Here is a 14,198-nt window from a genome sequence, read left to right as displayed (position 1 = left end):
GTCTTGTAGGAGGATATATTGGAATTTTACCTTTATCGCCACCTATGCATATCAGATCGCTCCTCGTCAATCCTTTCATATCAGTTATTAAACAATGTAGCAATCCATCATATATTTTTTCACCCAAACAATTACTAATAGGAAACACTACCATAAGTAAATACCCTTTATATAGTAATCACCCCAGAAGTAAATTAAATATAAAATTATTTATCTCATAACTAAGAGCATACCCAAATCACATGCCAAAGCAAATGTCGATTTACTAACCATACGCTAAACTAACAAATATCAGCGTATGCGAAACCATTGACCTGAGCGATGGTGCTTCTACGGGCCAGCCTAGTGAACAATCAACCATGGAGGAGAAGCACCTGATGTGCCTTTGGGCAGTACATAAACAACATGGGGACGTCCAGGATGAAGGCGACGGACGCTGATGGTGCTACTTTCACCTGGTGGTACATGGGGGTGTACAGAAAATTTTGCATAACAATTAGACTTTGCAAATACTTGCAATTAGACCTTCTAAAAAATAAGGTATGCAACAAATAGGAATAGAAAAGGATATAGGAAAGGTGCATCCAGAAAAAAGAGAGAAGATAAAGAATAGCATAACCTTTACTTTGGATGTATCCTCGGATAGTAAAAGTGTTCCCAATACAGTGCTGAAAAATGGAAACGATGGTCTTATTAGCTGACAGGAACACATACCAAAATTTAGTAAACCAACATCACATTACTTGATCCCAAGAACACATAGGAAGTTTTTTGGAGGTAACAATTGGATGAGTTCATCCTCATTGATAGAGCGGTTCACCTCTCATAGAGCGTGAACAACGCTTCCATCTCATTCCTTGAGACTTGATTTAATTTTAAAAAAAGAAACCTGAATCAAACAACCCAAAAAGTGGTAAGAATTGGGAGGAGTTCACATGAAGAGGTGCAATCAGAGAGAGGATATCATGGTGGGAGGCGCAGGCCTTCGGTTACCTTCACAGGAGCACGGTAGCAGACTCGTGTCATCAGTGGTGGATCTCAAGCTGAACTCCAAATTGGAACTCCATGGACGTTTCTTATGTGGTTTTTAGCCCTTCCTATGAATCCCTAAATTAAATGTTTGAAAACCATTCAATGGAAACAACCAGAAGGTAAAAACACTAACCGTACCAAAGAATATCTGGGATCAGGTCATCTCGGTAAGAAGGTTTTTATTCTCTGTTTTTGTACTTACAAATCAAAGACAAAAGTAATATTCTTGAAACAAAACTAATGAAATAACCTGGCTGCAAAATCAAATATTTACAACCCGCTAATTATGCTATCTAATCCAAGAATGATAATCTGATTTAAATACATGTTTGTAATTACATAGTTATAAAATACATGAACAATAGAACATAGCTATATGATTCTCTAAGAAAAGGAAGTTCAGATAAATGTAAACCACATTAGAGCCACTCCCACCTTCCATTAAATTATTTACCGGTTTTGACTTCAAGAGGAACTCAACCTTCCGAGCAGAAGTGCTCTCCTCGTCAGCCAATCATGATATGGGGCAAAACACTTGCATGAAGTCCAAAGGAAGCATCCATGCACATAGATGAAACCAAACAGGGGAAAAACTTTATTATGACACACGACTATTTCAATAATCAACAAACAGTGCGTTATCCAAGAATGCACCATTATTGATCTATAACATCTCCTTCAACATGCAAGATTTTCTACCACAGAAGAGCTGCACCGGGCTCACACCAACCCACAGAGCCCGACAAATGAGCCCCAAACAAAATGACAGAGTAGGCATATATATGCAACTGATCCATCCATTTTCTTATTGTACCGTCTGCTAAACTTGCATAAAGAAAATGGCAGAGTAGGCACATGCTAGAAAGCTAACACACAAGCTTAATCAAGACAGCCTGAGAATGGTTAGTAACTACATTTTAGGCAGTGGAGACAGTTACTCCTCTACAACCTAGAAAAGCAAGATTTAGAGTTTAACTCCTGAAGTAAACAGGCAGGACTAATGCATCCGTACAAATGGCCTTACCTTCATATTTCTTGAACAGCGTCGCAACAAACGTAGCAACAACAAGTTCTTTCGTGCCCAGTTCAATAACTTCATCGGCAGCAAATTCCTAGGCAATCTGATCCCAGAGCACCACACTGGTTTGCTTGCCTCTATAAACAGCAAAGTATAAATAAGACTGTTATGACAAAGGAAAAGTGATACAGCCATAAATATCAGTACACACTTGTGAGGTTCTTGACATATATGAGCCCAGATGGTTTTTGCTAATTATGGATATGTTATCTAACTACAACCTAGACGCCCGCACATCCCCTGCCGTCGCGGACACATTTATCGAACCAGAATGATAGCAGAACACATTTAGGGGATGGAATTATTCATACATGGTAAATATTGACTACAAATGGATGGATAGACTCGCTGGAGAAGTCGTGTTCCCAAAAGAGATCACATGGTAGTTAACATGGTGCATTACATGAGAGAGAGAGAGAGACGAGATTGTACATCAAATCTGAATGAGAAGCACTCTAGATCATCCATTGATTTTCATAATCAGCAACATCAATATATATCAGAACAATCTTTAACCATAGTATCCTATATAGCACATGGAAAACAAAATTAGCCTACTCAACCTATAGAACTTTCTCCAAGATTCAATATTAAAAAAGAAAAGCATAATATGTAGGTACACATGACATAATCATGTAGTTAATCACAAGAGCAGATAAGAACATGTAAAGAAAGTAACAAACACATATACTATAAGAGCAGTTTAATCAATCCTAATTAGGTCTCTGTGAATGTTTACTCCCGATTAAAATTTTAAACAAGGTCACATTAATGCCTATATCAGCCACAACTAATCATCATGACCCTGGCCATGTCCCATACAGTAGCAAAGCAGCCGAAGCAGAGCAGGGGAAGATGGAGCTCACCAAGGGAGGTTGTAGCCGAGGTAGTACTCAGCGGGTGTCGGGGTTGCGCCTGAATGTCGTCCAACCAGTGAGGAACCGCGTCAGAGTTGCGCCTTGCATAGTCCCGCCAACGAGCATGAACGCCACTGGTACTGAAGCGGCCAAGGAGACGAGTTGGCGATGTGTGGCACATCTAGGAGCACCATCAGAGGCGGTGATGACCGGGGCGTAGTCAGTTCTCTTTTAGCTGCAATCAAGGATAACATTTGTTAGAACATTCTTGTGGTCAAAACTTATCATCATGCAAGCAATAATGGGCCTATCTATTAGTTGCTTGTAGTGCCGAAGGTAAAATCAAAAGGCCTTTTACTGCCACCTTACATCGAGGCAGTACAACTACAGTGGTTATAGTCTCAGTTCAAAGCATTAGTAAGTGCATGACCATAAGTACGTGACAGCTAACAAAATTTTAAATGTAAGGGAAAAACAGAGATTATGTCAGTAGTGCCATAGTACCTCATTGGCCGCTGGATGACAAGTGGCACTACCGCCAGAGACACGAAGAGGACCAGCAGGGCATCGATTACTTGGAACACGCCAAACTGTAATAGAAAGTTAAACTTTGCAAATCAGGTTCCTACAAAAGTTAGCTTTACAAAGCAAAGAACAATATGTGCTAGTATATTCAAAGTATTAAAAGGTGAAAGAAATAGATAACAGATAAATCACAAAACTAGCATAACTATTTGCCAACTAAAATATAAATATCCTAGCTATGCTTAAATATCCTGCTGGCACAATCAGTTTCTGATCAATGGTGTATTTCAAAGCAAAAAAAGGCAGGGAAATGCTATAACAGAATTACAGCTCCAGAAAAAAATACTGGCCAACTTATAGAAATCAAAGGATAACTACAAGTGATGCATCTAAAGAAAATATGACATCAAATATTGGCCAATTAATAGGTCAAAGCATGGCTCAACACAATAACAAAAATCCACTCATAGACTTCCATGCCAACCTAAAAGGATTAATATGTCAAACGGGTCAAAAGAAAAGCCTACAGTTTTGCAATGCAATTTTTTTGCCGACTCACGAGATAATGATATGTGAAGCTCTAATGTAAGTTCAGAACATACACAATTTAGTGCCTCAAAGCTACAGTTTATATGTGTTTGTTGCTGCCTCCATTGTCATAGAAGCCTCTCGTTATTGACACCACTCTTGAAAGACACAGTCAGACCCCCATTGCACTACTGCCAAAGTGTCTTTGTATGTTGTGCTAACTACACTTGAAGCCTTGAAGACAAAATACATATATCTCAGGCAATGTAACAATCTGCCCCAAGAGATTGTGGTTAGTCAAGATCAATTCAAGGAACATATCATATAAAAAATAATCATACATTACTTCATGATCTCTTAGGCCATTTCCATATTATTTAAAATCAACAAATGATATAGGATTATGACCTTAGGTAGTTCCACATATATATACCATCGACACGCAGTGCTCCGACTAAAGCTCATACGGGCTATAGAGGAAGCGGGACGAGCAAACCTTCAACATGTACTCATTATGTTCAAAAGTAAACAAAACTGATGTCTCATTGTGGTCATGAAGAACCTTCACATTTTCTACCAGAGTACCAACAAAGATACAAATCATCGGAACCGGTCTTGAGAACATAGTCGCCGTCAACCACTACAACCATAAACATCACAAATAAATGATGTAACCAGCTCCTACAAATTCGTGGCTTTTCTTCTCTGCGGAGCTTATACTAATATTTCTACATGCTAACAACACAACATAACATCATAATCAAATGTGCATTTGCTAATCTAGCGAATATCCCCATCTCAAACAGGAAACTGTAGCTATTTTCACAAAGCACCTAAAAGCATCACCTGGATTCAAACAACTGCAACCACGACGTATTTGTCCTATGATTATATGGCTAAGCAAGGACCAAACTTACTAATTACTTCAAAAGTATCTCTAGTTACTTACCAGAGAAGTGGTTCTGACAGCCAAAAGTGCCTGAGTTCTGAGGAGCCAGGTGAGGTGCTTCATTTCTTCTTTGCCTCGTGTTAGGGCGAGGGAGGAGACGAAGAGGAGCTGCCAGAGTTAACCAGAGCCGCGCCAGCGACGAAGGCAATGCCCAGCCCGAAACCCTAGCCACGGCTGAGGGTCACAAGCGAGCGTGAGAGGCCCTCATCCTCTCTCTCTCCCCCTACAGGGACTCTCACATTGCCTGCAAATCAGCGCGGCCACCAGGACGAACGCAAGAGAGGAAGAGGAGTGGCGCGACTATCCGCTGGGGGCAAAGGAGAGAGGCGTAGGGGAGGAGGAGGCCGACCCCCTGGGCCACGCCGCCCGCGCCGTGTCCCATACGCCGTCGCCTTTGCATCGCCTCGCCATTCCTCCTTCCCTCCCGTGGGAGCCGGGGCCGGGGCGGGGCGTTAGGGTTTGGCGGCGCCAGATCGGAGGAGTGGAAGGAGGAGAGGGAGGCGCGGGCGGGTAGGAGGCCGGGTGGCGGCGGGGAAGGAGGAGAGGGAGGCGCGGGTTGGGAGGAGGCCGGGCAGCGGCAGGTGAGGAGGAGAAGGACGACGGCCACGGCCACGGCGAGGAACAAGTTGGGGGGGCGAGGCGGCGGGGCATCGGCCCCGGTGATCGAGGCGGGACGACGGGGCTGTGGTCATCGGCCACGGCGAGGGCGAGCGAGACAGGCGGGGCGGGGCGGGCGGGACAGGCGGGGCGGGGTGAGCGAGACGGCGGGACGGGGCGAGCAAGACGGCGGGGCGGAACGGGGAGTGACGGCTAGGGTTCTCTCCATAGGAGCGGCCCCGTTTTATACCGGAGGATGCGAAATGACGAAAATGCCCCCGGCGGGGCAGGCTATTTACGCGCGATGGCATGGTTGGGGAGTAACTATTCATTCCAGCAATAACTTTTTTTATCCGATGGACGAGGTCGTTCCAGGGGTCGATCCGACGGCCCAAATCCGATCAAGCCACCCGATCCAACTGCCAGGAATGCCAAATCGCTGAGGAGCCGCGAGGAGAGCTTCTATTCTTATTTCTTGATATAGCTATGTAGCCTTTTGTATTTACACCATTGTATAAGGGGTTTTATGCATGCTGCATCTGTACATGTATATATAGTGGCCTATGGCCTCATGGGAATACATGTTGCATATTTCCTAACACGGTATTAGGGCTAGGTTATTTTTTTGCATGCTACTCGTGCTATTGATTCAACCTGTGTCGCAGCTCTCCTCTGTGGCCGCCGCTGTTCATCTCTTGCTGCCGGCTCTCGACACCCGCTCCAATCTCTTGTAGGTCAACACTTGGCCTGCTCCTTCCAATGATCGTGTTGCCATTCTCTGGATCGATCCATCCGCCCCTTCTCTCGATCGTGAATACCGCTGCCCTCCCGCTCGGGTCACTCACTCTCTCGATCGAGCCGAGCGCGGACTCATCCGCTGGCTCTCCCGATCGTGCCAAGCGCGACTCCATCCGCACACGTGCTTGTTCATGCTTGAGTATCCGCCTGCTGCCACCTGTCCTGGTCAAACGGGCCCGCCCCGATCTGCTTGTGTCTCCCGAGTGCTTACTGCTTTGCATCGCTGCTACCACTGGTTTTCTGCAGCCATCTCCTGCTCCTAGCACTGGCTCTCTGCGGTTCTCGACGGGATTCTCTGGTACTCGCGTCAGTGCTTGTTGGTCCCTGTAAAATGAAGGCACAATGTTTACATCGTCAGGCTACGTTGCAGTTCCTCATTTTCCAGCGATCACTACTAAGGAAAAGCATAGCAGTAGCGCCTATTAGGTGTTTTAGTAGCACCGGGTGCCGCGCTACTGATACGGAGCTACAGCTAACATGTATCAGTAGCGAGTGATGACCCACGCTACTGCTATACATGGCTAGCAGCAGCGGGTTTTTCGGCAACTCGCTACTGCTAATATCTGCAGCGCTTTGGTTCAGGGCGCGCTGCTGCTAACTCTACTCCCCTCGCTACTGTTACTTTTATTTGTTTTTGTTTTTTTCTGCATATTTGTTTTGTATTTGAACAGGCTTTATACAATGATTTTTAGCATCATACGCATACGAATGTAATCATAGCACCAAATCATGTCATCATCATAATCATCATCCAACATAAAGTGATCTCTCGCCATCATCTTGAAAATAGCGATACAAGTTCTTGCAACTACATCATTATCCATCTAAACAATGATATACGCGAGAAGAACTATCACTATAAGTGAGAGCAGAACTATGCAGTACATGAGTTCGTATCCCTCTCTCTCATTAGCGTGAACCTAAACTAACTACTGGCTGTCGCTCGGAAACCGGAAACTGGTACACCTGGGCCTGACACTCCGTCCACTCGTCGTATACTCCTGGCGTAGCACTTCTTCGCCATCGATGATCTATGCACCTGCATCGTTACATGAGTCGATGATATGCAACATATATAGTTGAGCAACAGAAAGAGATAGAATTGGCAAAAATATAAACAACACATCATAAGCATAAATAACAAAGTTCATCGTACCCAAAATGCCCTAACTAGAGTGATCTTCGCTAGTCGAGGAGGACGGATTAATTACATCACAAATAAAGTTTCGTCGTGCATAACTCAAAGTTTCATCATACATAAAGTATGGACTAAACAGACTTGTCATATATCGACAATCGCAACATGTCATGCCATCCATCCAAGTCAGGGAGATAGTCCCCGAGCTTAGTGAAAGGCTTCAGGTCGAGACGCTGAGCGGCTATGCGTGTGCGGACGTCTTGCCGGGACATTTGCCCTTCCTCGTAGAACAACCCTGTTTTTTCGAGGACCACCTTCATGATGATTTGGGCAAGTTCGCGCTGGATCTGACAGAACTCAGCTCGAAGCCGATGACCGTCGATATCTGTTCTGTGCCCATTGGAGTATATGGGCATCCCTGGATGTAGGTGACATGCGAACGTTCTGCTGATCCCGTCTGTACTCCAGCGTGTGGAGTAGGACATAGAATCCATCACTAAGAGTATCACTCGGTTGCTGGATGCAGCAGAACTCGGTCTTATGGCTGAAGACGGGCCTGTCGCTCCTCGTCTTCTTGTCCTTGATCTCTCCACCCCGTCCGTCGTAAAAAAAGATAGCACTGTCGAGAACATACTTGATGTGGGTGTAATCCTTTTTGTTCATGTTCTTCGACGAGTCCAAGTAAAGAGCGTGGGAGTTTCGAGGGTAAAGGATGACGAGTACGGCGCGCCCATGGCTGCGCAAAATAAGTACACCTCAAATTAATTAGCCTCCACCGTACAAATGAATGATTGAAATAGAAGGAAGGATATCCGCGCGGATGACTTACACGGGATGATAAGGCACAGGAATCGTCTCCTTGTCCTTATTGGCGACCATGAAATTGTCGATGTAGTCCCTCGCATATTCACGGTGCTTTGTGCATACTACAAAGAGGCTCTTGTGCATGAAGTACGGGTCAGCGGCACAGATATAAGGTATCTGCTCAATCCCGATGATGTAGTTCATGTACAAGGTATAAAGGTGGACAAACGTAAAATCCAGCTTCTTCAAGTGAAACATGTCGAAGATGTAATCTAATTGAAGGAAGAACTTGTCCGCGGGTAATGAGTCGACGTACAACCTTTTTCGCGGCACGTTAACCACGTAGGGTGGGTATCCTGGATTTTTCGAGGTGATTTGGCTTTTCTCTCTCCATAGCACATTGTCATGAAGTCGCCTTAGATCGCCGTGTATGACCTGTACCGATGACTCAGGTAGGATTGGTTCACCAGGGATATGGTATTTCACCGCACCGCGGATAGGTATACGGTCTTGAACCCGAGGCTGCGGAGGCGGCTGGATCATAGTAGCAGCTTTATTGTTGCCTTTCCTCGCTCTCTTCCGATGCTTCTTTGGTGGAAGGTCGTCTACAGTACATTCAGGCTCCAGAGACGGCAATTCAGGCACCGACTCATGACGCCCAAACCCTGAGTACTCATACTGCTGAGCTCTCAATCATTTGTCATCAATGGCACTAGTATTGAGATATTGTTGAGTGTATCGTCATCCTCATCCTCATCTATGGAGACGTCATCAGCGACTAATGGAGCCTCTTCCTCACCCAGTCCGCTATCACCCAACACGACAGGCGGCGCTAATTGGGTAGGCGGGGTGCTGATGTTCATACCTTTCGGAGGCTGCGTGGTCGTCGGTGTGCTCCCGGCCGCCTCTGGATGAAGCAAACTCTTTGGCCACAATAGGACCCACGTCTTGCAATCGCCAAGCCGCCACGGGGTCTCATCTTCGTCTCCGCCTAGTACCGAAGGAACCAAATTATCGTGGCCCGGTTTGACACTGGCCATGGAAACCTTGAAGGCGTGTTGGGGGATCGGCCGGCTGTGGAACAATTGCTCCTTTGGCTTCATTGTCGTCTCCTTCCCCATGTCCCCCTTCTGGCCGTTGATGTCGTATAATATGGTGCACCAGGCGCCGGCCTGCAAAGACATGTCTGTGATGCGAGACATCCAAAAGGCAACGGAAATGGGACATTATACATTTATTGAAGAGGGCCGGTGTGACAGGTACCGTGAGGGCGTAGAGCTTAGCCAAAGACGAAGCAGGTGCGGCAGCCGGTGCGGGAGTAGGTGTTGGTGCAGGTGCAGGTGCTAGTGCAGGTGCTGGTGCAACGCTAGTTGAGCTTCTCCCGAAGAAGTCGGCAAGGGGAAAGTTCGCTGCATCTTTTTCTGGATTTCGCCTGCTCCAACCAATGATAGCCAGAACCAAGACTGTCAGCTTCCGTTTTACGGCAGCTACCGCTATTGCGACTGTCTTAGATGAATTCTTCTCAACAGCAATCTCAACCTTCTTGTCAATGATTTCTTTAGTTAACCTCTCTCTTTCCGTTCTCTCCTTTGTGGTCTCACGCAGTACATGTTCCATGTGGCGCTATCTCCGACACCGTGCACGCGTCCATACAACGGCCGAGTGTCCACCGAAAGTTGTTTCAGTATGTTTAATGCCCGGTTGAATGGGGTGTCCCACTTGGGCCTCGCCAATGCCTCAGATGGTGAGTCGCTTTCGGCCACAATCCTGTGCTGCTCTCTCTGCAAAAGGAACAAGGATCGTTTACTAATATGACTAAACATGTAGTCGAATTGATTAGAAATTAAAAATTACCAGTAGTCTCATGAACTCCGTCGTGTCCAGGTCCGTCTCGAAAACCTTCTTGACTGGGTCCCAATGGTACCGGGCCCTGAGGACGTCATACTCCTATGGGACGGTGAACACCACCAAGCGGTCTGGGATGCCCAGACTTTCGCGTTCCGCGTCCTCCTTGGCCCATATGGACCTCTTCCCTGCACAACCACGGCTTCCGAGGTGGTGGCGCCCCATGTTCCTCTCTTGAAGCCCCTTCATGTACTCGGATTGTCGGATTTTCCATGATTGTCGGATTTTCCTTCACAATCTCGGAGTGTGGTTCCTTTTTGTCGATGGCACGTTTCACCCTTACTTTCCAGCCAGCCAATTCGTCGCTACACTTGGTCATGGCACGTTTGTTTAGCTTCTTCATTGTTGGGTCTTTCTGTGGATCTTTATATTGGATTTCATCCCGACCCGGGAAGAAGAATATCTGGTGTAGAAGGGTTAGGAGGGAGTGCTTCATATTTGGCCTCTTCTTTAGTTTCTTATCATTGATGGTGGCGCATGCCCGTACATGCAGCCTATTTGATTGTCGTAGCAGGAGCGCGCTTCCACATGAATTTTTGGCTCAAAATTGCCGTAGTCCAACTCCGTGACCACTAATCTAGTAGTGAGGAGCTAGTTGGGGCCTCGACATCTCTTCTTCGATTTTTGTTCTATGGCTTTGCCAGTCTTGGTGCCGGTCTCGGCGCCGGTCTCGGTGCTGGTCTGGGTCTCAATGCCAGTCTTGCACCGGTCTCAATGTCGATCTCGGATGAGATAGGTGGGCCTAGCAACAACAACCGTTGATCATTGGGAAGGCTCAAATATTTGTGTGTCACCAGGTAGACATCGTCGCAATCACCAGAACCCTGTCCTTCATCGTTGCTAGCCATGTTTCCTATGGTTAAATCTAGTCAATTAATTCTAGACCTAATAAAATGAATAATGAAATAAAATTGCCTATGTTTTGCAGGAATGTTGATTCCTTCCCGGTATGGCAAATCCCGGGCACTCGATATGTCATAGTTTGTAGCACAAGTCATCCCAAAATTCATGAAATTTTTGGCATGACCATTGCTAAAAAGTGGACAAATCGAGCACCGAAAATTTGCCGGAACGGATATGAATCAACATTCCAGCAAAACATAGGACACTCAGCTTCATTCCCTGGAAACAACAAAAGGCCACTTGGGCACAATCGAACAACTTCAATCAAAAGATATAACATGACCACTTCAATGAAAAGATATAATCAACAATAAAAGTCTAGGAAGGGATCATCTTTAAAATAAAACTTTCCTAAATTCCTTTCATTGAAAAATAGTGATCTTTTCAAAAGTCAAAAACATTTGCAAAATGACCTCACTAAAGAGTTCTCTACCTAGGACAGAACCCAAATTATGTTAGTCTAGCTATTCCTCTCTCTGACACACACACACACACATTATTTTATCTAACCCTTCTCTACCTAGGACAAAACCCAATGAAATTGCAAAGGAACTCCATTTCTCTAACCCTTCTGACCTAATGCTCTAAAATAATTTTTTGGTCTAACCTAGCCGACCTACTTAACCTAGCTTGTTAACCTAACGAACCTAATTAACCTAGCTAGTTCTCTGTCAAAGCCCTAAATAAATTTTTGCACTAACCTAGATAATTAACCTAATTAAACTAGTTAACCTCACTAGTTCTCTCTCAAAGCCCTAACTAAATGTTTGCACTAACCTAGATAATTAACGTAATTAAACTAGTTAACCTAGCTAGCTAGTTCTCTGCCCAGTGTTTCTGCTATGCATGAGAGAGAGACAGGAGGGGTGGGGGCTTATAGAGGATGGCTCCGGTGGTGGCGAGGGAGGCAAGGGCATCTCTGGTGATGGCGAGGGAGGCAGTTGTGGCGAGGGAAGATCCTGGCGTCGATGGAGGCTCCAGTGGTGTTAGGGGCGGCTTCGGTGGCGTCGACGGCGCACGGCTCTGGTAGCTCTGGGGACGTCGACGTCGCCAGCAAGCGGCCCCTCCGTTAGTTGCACGGCATCACGGTAACTAAGCCTCTCGGCCGATGACTTCATGTCCTTGCCTTTGATTGGGTATCCCTGACGCCCTACATGTTTTCGCAGGGCGCCGCCGACGTTCCTTGCACTCTCCTGCACTTCGTGGGCGATGAGTTGGTCGATGTCGCCAAGGGTAGAATCATTCAACCAGGCAACCCCGTGTTCCACGGTAATCCAATGCCACCCACCTTGTATAGGGTTGAACTGGTTCGAGTGCTGCCAGGCTGCGACGAGCTGTTACCTCCGATTCGACCCGCTGGGGCCGACGAAGAAGATGAGATGACCCTCAGCGCCTGCGTAAGCTGGCCCCTGCTTTGGCGGAAGAGCTAGATTCGTTTGGGGGCGGGGGACACCACCCCACAGACAAGACCGCCAGTCGTGCCGGCGCCAAGCCATGGCAAGAATGCCGCAACGCTACCGGACATGCGGGACATCCCTATGGCACAGGATCTAGACATGCATATGGCACAGGATCCGGACGACGACGACAACGACGACGGTACATTTACCAACGTCGATAAGTACTTTGCCGAACATGGGTACGCTGACGAGTTTTGTGGGCCTCCTTCTCAAGAACCCAACCAAGATGACCGCGATCTAGCTGGTACGGCGGAGAAAACCAATTGCAACAGGCATCATCTGGTGTTCAATTCTGAGGAGACGCCTCCAGCTCCCGCCTTCACCGAGCCTCAGATAGCTGAGGTGCGAAATATTATCAGCCCCAACACGCTCAAGAAGGCGGTCTGTGAGCAGAACTCGGTCCCATTACAGCAGATCAAGAAGAAGGGATGGAAACGAAAGACTAACAAGGGCACCAGTGCGAGCCAGCCGGCACCAAGTACGATCCGTGCTCAGGACGGGCCACCTTCACCTAAGGATATCTCGAGGAGGGTGCATGTGGCGGGTAGGGCAATGCTACCGACAAATATGCTCAATGCTGCAACCGGTGCTAAGCGAAGTCTGCATGACAGTGTTCTTTCTTCGGAGAAGCGGCGTCTCTCCCAGAATGATGTGGCATACCCGGTTTTTGTGGCCAAGGTGCCAGAGGGCAAGGGCTTTGTGGATGGCGCCATCGGGTGTACGATCGTCCTGCGGTTTGATGACATATTTTCTATGTTTAACCTTCATCCGCTGCACTACACCTTTGTTCGGCTATTTTCGCTGAGTATGAAGATGCGGATCATTCGAGACAAGACCCCGGACATTGGGATAGTTGACCCCTTCTACATGCGTGCCAAGATCTTGGGCAGCGCTGGGGACTGGCAAGTCGCGAGTTCACACCTCGAAGGCGTCATTGTGGCAAACCCAGATAAGGATAAGTTCATCGTGCCTTACTTTCCTGAGTAACTCATCCCCTCACTGCCTCGTAACATATGATTTCTTAGATTTCGATCGTTCTTTTTTTCCTAACATTCCGTGTTCTGTGTAGTGACACACATTGCACACTCACTACTAGGGAAAACCTTATACACAGAACTTTAGCAGTAGCGAGGGTCAAAAAAGCATGCTGGTGCTAAGTAGCAGTAGCGCGCCTAAGGAAACCGCGCTGCAGATAAAGTTCTAGCAGTAGCGCGTCTGGCTGTAAACACATTACTACTAAAATTCCCACGGCTTAGCCGATAGGCTACACATAGTAGTAGCAAACTATAACGAACCGCGCTACCGCTACTTTATTTGTAGCAGCGCATTTAAATCTAAACTCGCTACTGCTAAAGGTTATAAAATTAAATGGAAAGAAAATAGAAAGGTAATTGAAAATGAAAGAAATAGAATAAGGTGAAAGGAAAAAAAATAAAATGTGCAGAAAACTAAATGAAAAGGGGGAAAAGAGATAGGAGTAGCAGTAGCGTGTATCCCAGAACACGTTGTAGCTAACGTAGCAGCAACACTTTTCCCAGAACGTGCTACTGCTACTTCTGACTTAACCACGGGGTTTGTCTTTCCCCACGCAGCCACTTCCCCCAAATCCAACTCTCTCCACTCT

At 46.5% G+C, this 14,198-nt stretch overlaps 1 long non-coding RNA gene across 1 annotated transcript in view; it reads right to left on the bottom strand.

Moving 5' to 3' along the window:
• LOC119367260 overlaps positions 1 to 467 on the bottom strand; it is a 3,616-nt gene extending 3,149 nt beyond the window's left edge. Inside the window, exon 1 of the long non-coding RNA XR_005176243.1 lies at positions 315 to 467. This is a non-coding gene — a long non-coding RNA (uncharacterized LOC119367260). The remainder of the gene's footprint in view (positions 1 to 314) is intronic.
• Between the last annotated feature and the right edge of the window lie 13,731 nt (positions 468 to 14,198).

Source organism: Triticum dicoccoides, chromosome 2B (genome assembly GCF_002162155.2).
Source record: "Triticum dicoccoides isolate Atlit2015 ecotype Zavitan chromosome 2B, WEW_v2.0, whole genome shotgun sequence".
Taxonomy (NCBI): Eukaryota; Viridiplantae; Streptophyta; class Magnoliopsida; order Poales; family Poaceae; genus Triticum; species Triticum dicoccoides.
The sequence above is the reverse complement of the archived record's forward strand: the minus strand, read 5'-3'. Positions and strand labels throughout refer to the sequence as shown.